Consider the following 14132-nt stretch of genomic DNA (forward strand, 5'->3'; position numbering starts at 1 on the left):
AAATTATATCGCCAGTTGTTCTTTCTTCACCAATGTTCTCCAATAATTTCACGAAATCGCATTAAAAATCACAGATTATTCTTTATCCATCAACCAGTTAATTCTCGCCCGTCCGTGCAGTATAAAAGTGAGTAGGACTTTTCTTATTTTGTTATCTCTAAAGATGGGATATTGGTATTTTTTAAGTATGGGGCTCGTGATCAGTGTGACTGTGATGATCAATCATTGATGGTTTGCTGCGTGCATGGGAAAGTTTGTTGTTTACCAGTTACGATATGGTAGTGTTTTACCGTAGTTACAGAAGTTCCGGAGTACCCAGTCATCAAGTGGTTGATTATTAAGGTTACTAGTGCTGTGTTTCTTCTCTTTGGGCCTAATAATCCAGTTGATCTCATTGTTTTGTGTACATGCTGTATTACCTATATAACAAAAAAATATTAATAATTGACACTAGGCCTAGGCCTGTTTCGTTGTCTACGGATATGTGATGTGTGCTTTGTTTACCCACGCCTGCTTCTTCTATTCTGTGGAAGAGGTAAAGACATCACCAATCAGTGGTAAAGCTCGTTCATTTCAACAATGGATGAAGGTAAGTGAAGATTGAACAACTTCTTTCCAATTTTCTCATTTTGCTTTCACCTTTTTTGTTTACAGTACAGTACTCTTGATGTTGGAACTGTAATACTTACCTTCATTGGTGATGATCAGTGTTGTAGCCATGGTGGGCGACGGTGGGCGGGCCTGCCCAGTACTGACATGTTCCGCCTGGCACTTCAGCTGAAAAACAGACTGCCAATACCACAACTAGTTCCAATGGTAGGTCTTGTATTGCATAATGGTCATCAGCCAGTGAGGCAGTTGAACATCTTCTGTGATTAATTTGTGGGCAGAAGTTTTATTGGGCTCTTAAAGTCACCTGGAAGTGGTATTTTTTTCAAAATAAAGCTTTTGTCACTAATGTGTTTTGATGAGTGGAATGTGAATCAGTTAACTAAGGTTTTAAAAAATCAGTTCTTATGTTATTTACAAATTTAACAGCAGACCCCGACCCGAGAAGGCGCTGTTCGTGACGTCAATCGAGGCAGACTTTGCCTGTAATGCGTAGAGTAAACACGATTGCAAAATGTACGGACCAAGTCGTGAGTTTGTACTTTTAAAAACAAAAAAAAAATGTTTTTTTCCGGCAATGCCGACCAGGTGTATTGCTGCTGAATGCAGAAAAACACTTTTTGAAATGTACCAACTCACGACTTGGACGTACATGTACTTTGCACGTGTGTTTATTATACGCATTGCAGGCAAAGTCTGCCCCGAATGGCGTTACAAGAGGGGTAGGCGGAGTCAGCCCCCCAAACAACTTTATATATTTTTTTAACATATAAATCGTGACAAACAATTACTAAAAAAATTATATACTCTTATGTTTGAAAGAAAAAAATTCTACTTCCAGGTGACTTTAAGTTTATACAATGATGCTTTAAGGCAAAATGAGTTGTCTTTCGACCCTTGTCATTTTTTATTTAATTTTTGGAAATCTGAAAAGAGCAAAAGCTATACTCTGCTACTTTGAAAACTCTAGGTTTATACAACCTTTTGTTCAAAATTTATGAAAGGAGATAACACCAAGAGATCTGAGCAACTGAAAAAGGTTGAAAGCCCTTTCTGGTTTAAAACCCTTTACATCCACAGGTATGAACTGCTAGACAAATTGCTTAGGCCTGCAGACATCCCGCTCCTCCGCCCCTTTGACATTATATCGGAGGAACCACCTGCAACCAAGTGGAAATGACCAAAAACACTTTTCCAAAAACAAAGTGTCACCCGCCAGACAAATGTTTTGCTGCATTTGGCCTGGCAGACGCTCTGCTCCCCCCCCAACTTTGTATAGGGAATGGTGTTATTGGTCATTTCAACTTGGTTTATGTGGCTCCTCCGATGTTTAACCTGGGGGTTGGGATAGGAGGAGTCTGGCGGGCCCAATGCAGCAAAAACCTTGTCAGGCGGCTGATACTGGTTTGGGGAATAGTGTCATTGGTCATTTCAACTTTGTTTGAGGTGGTTCCTCTGATGTTAACTTAAGTAGGGGGGGGGGGTGTCGGGCGGGCCCAATGCAGCAAAACTTCTGTCAGGCAGCTGAATACTGGTATTAAGAATAGTGTTAATCGTCCTAATTCTCTATGGTCATTTCAACTGCGTTTCAGGCTGTTCCTCTGATGTTTAACTGGGGGGGGGGGTGTCTGGCGGGCCCCTGGATGCAGCAATTTTTTTGTCGGGCGGCTGATACTGGTATTGGGAATAGTGTCATCATTTGTCATTTCAACTTGGTTTACAAGGGGGTCTGATATTTAACGTGGGGGGGGGGTCTGGCAGGCCTAATGCAGCAAAACCTTTGTCTGGTGGCTGATACTGGTATTGGGAATAGTGTCATCATTGGTCATTTCAACTTGGTTTTAGGTGGTTCCTCAGATCTTTAACCCAGGAGAGGGGGGGGGGGTCTGGTGGCTGTTACTGGTATTAATTATAGTGTTATTGGTCCTTTCTCTATCTGGTCATTTCAACTGCGGTTCCTCTGTTGTTTAACCCAGCTACTAGCATACTTGTTGTTATTAAATTATGGGCTCTTACGTTTTAAAAGAATACCAGGTCGACGCGTGGGGCCAGGGCTGGAGCTCCAGAAAGGGGGTGTTTTTAGAATTATGTATTTCAAGAGTATGAGTATGGATTTCACTGAGTATGGATTGAATTTTTGGTGCATCTTCATAAACCCTTGGAGTATCAAGAAGACGACAGGCCTAACCATGCCGGATTAACATGAGTTGAGATTTGTGAGTTTGGTGTTATTTACCGAGCTTTGTTTGTTTTGATTGGCCGTTTGCAGGGAAGAGGTTGAATCAAGGAAGAGGCTGAGTGAGAACAATGCAGAGGACTTGAAGCATATGGATAAAAGACTAAGAGACAACCAGGAGCTCCACACAGGTTATTACATTTGGAGAAATCTTTCCATAAAGCTTTGTCCCTTTTTATTGAAACTGTACTTAGTTTTCGTCCAATACCAATCCATCAAGTAGTTTATTTATTTGTTTATTTATTTATTCACCCAGGCTTTAAAAACTTCAAAACACACAGCAACAATAAGTAGAAATGTATAACTTTTGCATTATTAGTAAAATAATTAGAGACATATCAACAAAAAGCAAGCAGAAGCCTATAGGGATTGCCCAATAGGGAACCAAATCACTATTCAGTTCTTGAATTGGTCTCAACATTTTGACTAGCTTGCTCTAGTCATCGTCAAGAGACTGACTCCGGGGTAGTGCAGTTAATTATGATCCTATAAAGCTAAAGTAGTTGTCCCAGCCAATTTTCTATACCTGCGCCAGGGTATATTTACAAAGCAGGACAGTTCTTTTCAGAACAAGTTTCCCCAAAATCTGATATTCTACTCTTTGCGGTAGTAAAATAAAGCAAGACAGTTCTCTAAAGAACAAACTCTACCTGGCAAGTAGAAACACACATGGTGTTTGTTACCGCAAACCAAATATATATTGATACCTCACCATGCAATGCCTAAATTCTTTTGTACCCTTTTCACTGATGAAAGAGGTTTCTAAAAAAAGTATTGCCTTGTTAGTGATTTCCAATCCATGTTTAGTTTCACCTCACATGTAGGTACTTTTTTCCCCAAAAGACTTCGTTGGATTAAAACACAAGTGCTTTATTTGTCTTTAAAAAGACAAATAGGTAATTAATATCTGCAAATTATTTATTATGGCCCATCAAAATGAACTAGGCATTTCTGAGCTTTTAAGAAACTGGTGATTGTTAAATGTAATACTGTAAAAAATTAACTATGCCTAGTGATCAAATGCACACAAAACATGCAACTACACATGTAGATCATTCAGACTGAATTTATTCGTTTAACAGCAGCTGATGTAAATTTGTCCGATATTTGTTGTCTATTGTAGGTTGCGTAGAGAAGCCCTACAGAAGTACATTCGGCGAGCAGTAGCGTCTAGACAAACGGTAAGTACAGTCTTATGATTTTTCTCCTGTAGATGATCAGTGTATATTAATAGAAACATGAGTCTTTAACCAATAGTTCTTTTCCTAACCAACACTATTCAAAAAGAGACTCACATGGTGTTATCGCAAAATGTTCTTATAGTTATAATTCCACCATACAAAGTTTCAAATTCTACTAATGGTGGTGGGCATCAAATAGGTGGGGGTGGGGTGTGACAAGGGGAGAGGGGCACAATATCAAATGTCCCCCCCCCATCTTTTTGACCACCTTGATCATGAAGCCAAAGTATTGCACTGTGTAAGACCAACCCTGTGTCTCGCCATGGGCATTAATCCTGGGGGCTAAGGATGACACAACTTTTTAGAAGGGTGGGGGACACTATATCAAACGTCCCCTCTCAAAATTGACCAAAGATTGCACCACAGAGCATCTAAAATGCAGAATTTTCCTGTGCCTATAGACGATGTGACCTCTGACATCACACGAAAACCATAACATGATTTGCGCGCATACTGCCGGGCAAAACCTTTGTGTTTTGGCAGCCAGCTAGAAAGTGTACGCAATCTTACTGTGACTGCGCAACTCAGGTGCCCGACGAAACATGACGTATAGAGTGTTTTGTCAACAGAGGGTGGTTTGAATGTAAACATAGGTCACATCGTCTATAAGAGGGCCTGGACCCTATGCTATTTGGCTTCTCACACGAATGCTCAAACATTATGATTGATGCCATTGACGGGACACAGGGTTTGGTCTTATACGGTGCAATACTTGAGTTTCAAGATAAAGACACGTCATTAGATACGGCAAACATTTGAGTTTATGCCCTCCACCCTTCAAAAATGGGGGGGGGGGGTGGGGGGGATAGTCCCTTCCACTGTTTCAAGGGGGAGGTGCAATTTTGTCAACGTTTGAGCATTAGTGTGAGAAGCCAAACAGCATCTAGGATCCAGGCCTGATTAAAGGCAGTGGACACTATTGGTAGTGACTCAAAATAATTGTCAGCCTAAAACCTCACTTGGTAACTTGCAATGGGGAGAGGTTGACAGTATCAAACATTGTGAGAAACGGCTCCCTCTGAAGTGTCGTAGTTCCCGAGAAAGAAGTAATTTTTCATGAAATTCATTTCAAGATCTCAGATTTAGAATGCAAGGTCTCAAAATCAAACATCTGAAAGCACACTACTCTGTGTGACAGGTGTTTTTTTGTTTTGTGCATTAATATCTCGCAACGAACGATTGAGCTCAGATTTTCACAGGTTTGTTATTTTAGGCATTTTGAGATACACCAAGTGAGAAGACTGGTCTTTGAAAATTACCAATAGTGTCCAGAGTCTTTAGGCAAGCCTGGACTCATGCCGTAAAGATTTCACACTCGCATGCCACTCTTTGACAGATTTGCCCCCTACAACTTGTGTCATGTAGATCCGTACTTGAAGATGCTGTTAACTCAAAAGGTTCTACTGCTGCTCACATTTTAAAGGCTTTGCTCTATTCCATTCTTTTTGCCTCTTGTTGACAGTTGCCCTAAGATTGCACCACAGAGCATCTAGAATGTGAACTGTTCCCAGGCCCCTCAAACGAGCCCGACCCACGCCGTAAAGGTTTCACACGAGCATGCTTATAGATCCCCACATGAAGATGATGTTAACCAAAAAGGTTATACAACTGCTGCTCACATTTAAAAGGCTTTATAAATGTTCTGTTCCATTCGTTTTGCCTATTGGCCTAAGTTTGCACCAGAGAACACCTTGAATGCAAAGTTTTCCCAAGTTTTTTTCCGAAAAAGGTTTTGCGTTCCGCTTTATAGCATGCTCCATCTTTAATTGGTTTGCCCTACCAACAAGCCCCCACCCCCTTTATAGAATTTCCTGTCTTAATCCACCCTTGACGATGCTAGGAATGAACCGCCGTCTGAGCATTATATGTAGAAATAATTTGTATACGCAGCTATAACTGAGTTGGTTTTTAGCTAATAACCAGGATAGCAATTAAATGGTGCATCATTTGTCATAGCTCGAAATAGTCATTAAATTCCAAGATCTCAGATGGGGCACATCTTCCCTCAGACTCATAAGATTGCACTAGAGAGCATAAATGGCCTTAAAATTTTCCTGGGGCCCTTACTCGAGGCCGGACCCCGCGCCGTAGATGGTATGACTAACGATGTTCCTCCCCCCATCTTTCAAGACAGATTGACGCCGATGCTAATGGTCACTCTAAAGAAATTATAACATTATAAATGTTTTCTCATTTTCTCAGTTGCACAAAACCCAAGAGAGCAAAAGAGCTGAGCTGGAGAGTCAAATGAAGGATAACAGGAAGCGGAGGAAGACTGTGTAAGAGACACTGTTTTTTTTCTTATTCAAGATTACATCTCAGCAACACCGTACTTAAGGGTTTGGATACCTTTTGTACAAAACAAAACTCAATGTCAACAGATATACATTAAACTATCCGGTTTGAAGATAATGGTGGTAGAAGGCTTCTAAAATATTACTTGCCTTGCTGAGGTTGTAAGTTTTGAGACATGAGTAAAAAAATATTATGAAAGTAGTTTTCGTTTCATGAAACAAAAGTGATCTTAGCATGTAAAACGTATTTACGCTACTCTCCTGAAAACCTTGCTGTTTGATTTTGCCTTTTGTTTTCTTCGCAAAACTTTAAAACTAATGTTGCTAAAATTGTATAATACATGTACATCATTACAGTGCATCTAGGGATTTATGTAATGGGCAAAATTGTTATACAAAAGGTACCAAAACCCTTTAAAGATACAACTTTGTACTTGTTTTTGAGATCGTCATTCCTTTTATCTATTGTCCCTGAATGAGAATGCATTTATTAACTGAACCATTTCTGGGTTTATAATTTGTTTTTAACCTTTATACTGATGTGTTTTAACCACTGTACCCTGTGAAAACAAATATAATATGCAAATCACTCGAGTGGGATTTGAACGCGCGACCTTTGCATTGCTAAAGCAGATGTCCTACAACTAGACCACCGAGCTAGCCCGATGGCTAGAGGCAGCTCAAATCCTGGGTTTAAAAAACTGACTGACCCATAACCCTATTAACAATAAATAATTGTAGTGCCAGTAGTGAAAATTTGTGTTGTTTCTTTCCAAATTGCTTGTATTAGAAATGTAAAGTTATTGTGTAATGTTTATTTTCATCTGCAGCACGCAGCAGCGCTGGAGTGGGAGTGAAAAGATCACCTTTTGTCACAACAGTGGAGTCAGTGCTACTATACGGAGATGAGACCTAGACCCTAACCACCAGGATGGAGAAGTCTCTGGATGGTTGCTACACCAGGATGCAGCGTATGACCCTAAACATCCCCTGGCAAGACCACATGAGAAACTCCAATGGCTGGCCAAAGGCTACAGAGAAGATCCGTGAACGCCGCCTCAAGCTTGCTTGGCACTGTGTCCGCCACTCAGAGCTTGCCCCTTGCCCAATCATCCTCTGGGAGCCCACCCAAGGCAAGGCTTCTCGTGGGAGAAGATGACTCTCCTATACCTAGACACACATCGGCTTGACCAGCGCTGAAGAACTACGCTCCTTCATGCTGGACCGGAACATCTGGAGAAAAATCACTGAGCAGGCTCGAGCCTCTAGATGGCGCTTGACTTGATTGATTGGGAGTATGATTCAAACTGTGAGCAGCTCAACAGGCCTCATCCAAAACACCTGTCATCATAGTCCATAGTGATGGTACCCAAGCCCATCAAGAGAGCCCCATAGTCTGCCGACCAGAACACCAATGGGAATCTTGAGGTTCAGGTGGTCACCAAGCAAAATCCTAAGGAGAGGTCAGATAAGACTGGTGAGGTCAACCATTTTGAAGTCCAGTCGCTCAGACGACATCATAGTGATGAATTTGGTAATGCTTCACCAAAGTCAGTCGGTTCAGAGCCTCCATCGCCAACACGATCAACGGAGAAATCTCCAAGAAAAGATGCTGTCATCCCATCACCTTGGGGTTCACCACAGAAATCCCAAGGTGATGAGCTCTCTGCAGCGTTTCCTGGTCATCACACCAGAAGCATCAGCCATAAGAAAGTACCGGAAGAAGGCGTCAATCCCGAAGTTTTTTAATTAGGTTTTATTGTTTTGTTATTCTTGAGTTTTATACATATTAACTGCAACAATGACGCTACAGTTGTACCAGTTGCTTTAAAATGTATTAAACCACCTCAGATGTATAATTATTTAACTTGGCTTTTAAGACACTGGACACTATTGGTAATTGTCAAACACTAGTCTTCACAGTTGGTGTATCTCAACATATGCACAAAATAACAAACCTGAGAAAATTTGAGCTCACAAAGTTTTATACTATCACCCTCTCCCCATTACTCATAATCAACTGGTATGCAGTGCTGACCCCTAAATGAATTAGCACCGTGGACTTGTTAATATCAAATTATGTGACAGGATGCCATACACAAAGCAGACCCTTTCCATAAGGGCATGAATACAACAACAAATTAAAACAATTATATGATGTTATATGGGATAGTAGGGTTTGTATAAAAAGCAAAACTTATAACAAGGAACAAAGTTAACTTACTGTTTTAAAGGCACTGTTACACATTTGGTAATTACTCAAAATAGGCCTTTCTTAGCATAAAACATTACTTGGTAACGAGCAACGGAAGACTGTAGATAGTATAAAACATTGTGAGAAACGACTTCCTATAAAGAGATAATTTCTCACTAAAATAATATATATAAAAATTGGCCAGAAGCACACTATTTTATACAACAAGAGTGATTTTTTCTTTCATCAGTTTCTTGCAACTTCAATGAACAGTTGAGTCCAAAATTTCCACATTCTTGTTTCTTTATGCATATATGTCCGGATACACCGAGTAAGAATACTGGTCTTTGACAAAAACCAAACGTGTTCAGTCCTTATTGGGTTTTTTTTTTAATTAAGATGCGTACTACCTGTGATAGTATTAACAAACCATGCAATGTACTTGTACAGTAGCATTAACATCAGTGCCCAATTTCATATAGCTACTTTTAGCAAGCACAAACCGTAGAGTTATATATAAGAACTAGAGCGCGCACTGACCTATATACGCGCCCCGGTATGCGAGCAGGCGGCCATTTTTTAAGTTGACAACACAGCTATCTCACAGCGTGTGTTTGTGCGGCCATTTTGTAAGTTGAACAAACAGCATCGCGTGAGCGTTCAATACAAAAATTCAAACATGTATTTCGTATTCAACGCGCGTGCAGAATGATGCGCTTATCATCTTGCGGTCCCGTGGCCTTTGTGCACGAAGCATCGCTCGTGTGCCCTCTAGTTCGTATATATAATTCCATGGCACAAACACATTTCTTGTTACCAGACTAAAAAGATACCAGCAAGGAACCATGTCACATGGTCCATCTTTTGCTTGTTTCCTGCTTAAATTTGCTCAGCAGACAAGGAAATGTTAAGCAAAATTGTCTGTTTAAGCAGCTACATGAAATTGGCCTGCAGTGCGTTATCAGTATCAGTATTTTTCAGCATTATTGTTTTATTTTTAAGGTTCTGGTTTTTGTTTGTTTTTGCATTTTATTTGTTTCCCGAACTTAACTATAGTTTTACAATTGGTGTCTGGACTCAAACTTCTAGAAAGTTATTATTCTATGCTATCTATTCTGGGGGAGATTTATGAAATGTTATTGCTGTTTCAGATCTGTAGAGTATTGAGCTTAAAGCTTTTAGTATCTTATTATATAAGTTATCACACAAGCGCGAGTGGAATACGGAAAAATATAGCGCCTCTGCGTTCCATATCCAAAGAGGCCGAAGGCCGAGTTGGATATGGGACGCAGACGCGCTATATTTTCCGTATTTCCACGAGCGAGTGTGTGATAACGTATTTATCTTTAAGCAAACTTGGCGCGTGACATAGAACACACATGATGCATGGTAGTGATATTAGCCGTGCAATATAGGTTTTTATCACCACTCCATTCTGCCAATTTGATTGGAGAATTAGCGCGTACTTGAAGATAATTTCAGTTGATGTTGTATGCTATGTTTAATTAAAAGTACCACTTGGTGATCTTTAAATGAAAAACCAGAGTAGAACCATAGTTTCATTCTACAATCAAACGTTCGTTACATTGTATAAAGTACTAAAATATGTAGTACAAAGCCTTTATATGAAACCAATTGATTGGTATATATTTAATAGGATATAAGTATTAATATATTTTAGTTATAATTTATTATTATAATAATTATTTTAATATTGATTTAAGTATTTTTATAGTTTAATTTAGAAATTATTTAAATTAGAATGTATAGATTTATAATTAATAGTTAATTTAATAATTATAATTTAAAAATTTAATTTCTTTGAATTAATGAGAAAGAATTAAATTTTCACTAAGCTTTAAAGAACAAGAAAAATACCGAACTTCGGACTATCTCCCAATATGTTTTTATCGATCTCTATTAATCAAATTCACTAATCAAATGATATCAAGTGTCTTAATAATATACTTGTTTATTTTTCAATTACACATTATTACTACACTAAATTTCACTACAATTCTATTTTCAATTTATATATCAAATTAAAAGTTCCAGTTTCTTAAGGGTCCAATTTAGCACATATAATTTCTAATAAGATCTTCACAACAAACAAAGAGACTTAAAGCTAAAGTTGACTTAATACTATAATAAATAACTAAATTTGTAAAGTTCACATTTACTTATGTTATTTAAATTAATATAAAAGTAGCAAAACTTATTTTAATCAAATAGTTGAAAATAATTTAATTTATATAATACTAAAATGATAATTAAAATTATATAAATAAATATTTTAACTTAGAATATTTCCCTCTCTATTTCTGAGTGCTAAAATAATGAAAATTTACTCCAATCAATATATCCTAATATTATCTGTCATTTTTCTTATCTAAACTAAACCCTTCTCAAAGTCCTAATCTAATTTATTTAGATATGTTCTATATAATTACATCCCTGAACTCTATAAATCTATATCCTTTAATATTTTATTTAATATCTCTTATGTTTAAAATTACTAAACTATTATTCCTCTTTAATATTTTTAATTATTAAACTAAATATTAATATTATTATATATACTTTTATATTTATTTAATTATCTCTATATAAAATACTCTTTTATATTATCTATATATTATTACAATACGCATAACTAAAGCTTTAACTATGTGTTGTAGTAAACCATCGGCCTATCTGAAACTTCTAAATATGTTATATTACTTTTATCATTTACAATTATTTTATGTTGGTGGAGTTTTATTTAAATAAAGAAACAATAATATTTATACCAGCCACAATGTTGTGTATTGCTTGTTTTGTAATTAACTCATACTTCAGGGACCTTATAGTTCTGAAAAAAGAAATTAACTGATTTTTGTCTGTCTTTCTTCTACAGAATTTACAAGGTAGATCCCAATGTAGCCGTTAACATCCCAATGTCAACACGCACACAAGTAAACTTTCAAGACGTTTTCTTAAGCCCAAGACAAAACAGGTGTCAAGGACATCCTGTGTAGGAAGAAGCGTTCTTCGCCCAGGTCCGGTGAGAAGGTGGCTTGAAGTAGGGAGACGTCTCACAGTCGGGGATTGAGAATCGACGAAATTGGAGGAAAATACACCCTGCAGAAGAATGGATACAATCGAGGTGGCTGAGTGTAAGGTAACTTTTACAAGATTCAATCCATCAAAGTCAACAATCGAGCAAAGCAGAGGTTACTTTGTATTTGGGATTAGTGTTGTGGGTCATTAAACATGGTTTATTAGGCTACTCTGATGTGGGGGGGGGGGGGGGCACGTGTCTGGCAGGCCTAATGCAGCAGAAAACTTGTCTGGTGGTTGATACTTATTGTATGATGAATAAGGTTATGGTCATTTCAACTTGGTTGGAGGTACTTTCTCAGATGGCAAACCAAGGAGAGGGGGTAGAGGGTGTCTGGCAGGCAAAAAAGAGCAGGACAATTTGTCTGGCTGTTGATCTTTTCTTTGAAAATAGAGTTACTGGTCATATTCAACTTGGTTTCAAGTGGTTACTCCCATGTTGGGTGAGGGGGGGGGGGGGGGGGGGCGTCTGCATTGTCTGGTCGCTGATACTATGTATTCGGTATACTTTTCTTGGTAATTTCAACATGATTTCAGGTGGTTACTCTGACGGGGGGGGGGGGGGGGGGGGGTTGTCTGGTGGGCCTAATGCAGCAAAACATTTGTCTGGCGGCTCATACATGTATGTTGTTTAGGAAATAGTGTTTTTGGTCATTTCAATATTGTTTCATCGGTGGTTCCTCGATGTTGGGGGGGGGGGGGGGGGGGTTGTATGGCAGCCTAAAGCGGCAGACAGTTTGTATGGCGGTTAATGCTTGTATGGAGAAAAGTGTTATTAGTCATTTCCAACTTGGTTTCTGACCAAGAGAGGGGAAGGGGGTGGTGTTCTAAGATGGTAAACCCAGGGAGGGGGGGGGGTGGGTGTCTGGCGCAAAATGCAGCAGACAATTTGTCTAGTGGCTGATACTTTTCATGGCAATGCTGTTATCGTTCATTTGAACATTCATTTCAGGTGGTACTTCGGGGGGGTGGGGGGGGGGGGGTGCTTTCCATGGCAGGCCTAATGCAGCAAAGCAGAGGCTACTTTGTATTGGGATTAGAGTTTTTGGGTCACTTAAACATAGCTTAATGGGGCTCCTCTGATGTGGGGGGGGAGGTTTGGCTGGCCTAATGCAGCAGAAAACTTGTCTGGTGGTTGATGCTTGTATGAAGAATAGTGTTATTGGTCATTTTCAACTGCAGGTACTTTCTCAGATGGTAAAACCCAGGAGAGGGGATATAGGGTGTCTGGCAGGCAAAAAGCGGCAGACAATTTGTCTGGCTGTTGATCTTTTCATTGGGAATAGTGTTACTGGTCATATTCAACTTGGTTTCTAGTGGTTACTCCAATGTTGGGTGGGGGGTGTCTGCATCCTTACACAGCAAAACATTGTGTGTTGGCTGATACTATGTCATCGGTAAACTTTTTTTGGTCATCTTAACATGGTTTCAGGTGGTTACTATGACGGTTAACCCAGGGGGTGGGGAGGAGGGGGGGTGGTTGTTGCGGGCCTAATGCAACAAAACAGTTGTCCGGCGGCTTATACATTGTTTAGGAAATAGCGTTTTTGGTCATTTCAACATTGTTTCAGGTGGTTCCTCCGAGGGTGGGGGGGGGGGTGGGGGGGGCCTAAAGCGGCAGACAATTTGTCTGGCAGTTAATGCTTGTAATGTTGTATGGAGAAAAGTGTTATTGTCATTTCAACTTGGTTTTTGACCCAAAGAGGGGGAGGGGTGGGTGTCCTTTGGGCAAATGCAGCGGACAATTTGTCTAGCAGTTGATGCTTTTCATTGGGATAGTGTTATGGTCGTTTCAACATGGTTTCAGATAGCTCCTCCGATGTTGGGGAGGGAGGGGGTGTGTGTCTGGCGGGCCTAATGCAGAAGACATGTTGTTTGGTTGTTGATACTGGTTGGAAGAGTAGTGTTTTCTATTGGTCATTTCGACTTGCTGGGAGGTAGTTCCTCAGATGGTAAACCAGGGAGGGGGGGCGGAGGACCGGTATCTGGCGCGCAAAATGCAGCAAGACAATTTGTCTCGTGGTTGATACTTTTCATGGCAATGGTGTTATAGGTCATTTGAACTTGGTTTCAGGTGGTTCCGATGGTGGGGGTGGGGGGGGGGGGGGGTGTTGTCCATGGCAGGGCCTAATGCAGCAAAGCAGAGGTTACTTTGTATTGGGATTAGTTTTTTGGGGTCATTTAAACATGGTTTCATAGGGCTCCTCCGATGTGACGGGGAGGGGTGTGTGTTGGCTGGCCTAATTGCAGCAGACAATTGATCTGGTGGGTGATACTTGTATGGAGATTAGTGTTGTTGGTCATTTCAACTTGGTTGCAGGTAGTTCCTCAGATGTTTAACCCAGAGAGGGGGAGAGGGGGGAGGGTGTCTGGGGGGCAAAATGCAGCGAACGATTTGTCTGGCTGTTGATCTTTCAACTTGGTTTCAGGTGGTTCCTCCAATGTGGTCATTCAGCATG

The 14132-nt window shown here is 39.8% G+C and overlaps 1 pseudogene; it reads left to right on the forward strand.

Annotated features, from left to right (window-relative positions):
• LOC139951618 (uncharacterized) lies at positions 1-8614 on the forward strand (annotated as a pseudogene).
• The last annotated feature ends 5518 nt before the right edge of the window (positions 8615-14132 follow it).

This window comes from Asterias amurensis, chromosome 19, assembly GCF_032118995.1.
Source record: "Asterias amurensis chromosome 19, ASM3211899v1".
NCBI lineage: Eukaryota > Metazoa > Echinodermata > Asteroidea > Forcipulatida > Asteriidae > Asterias > Asterias amurensis.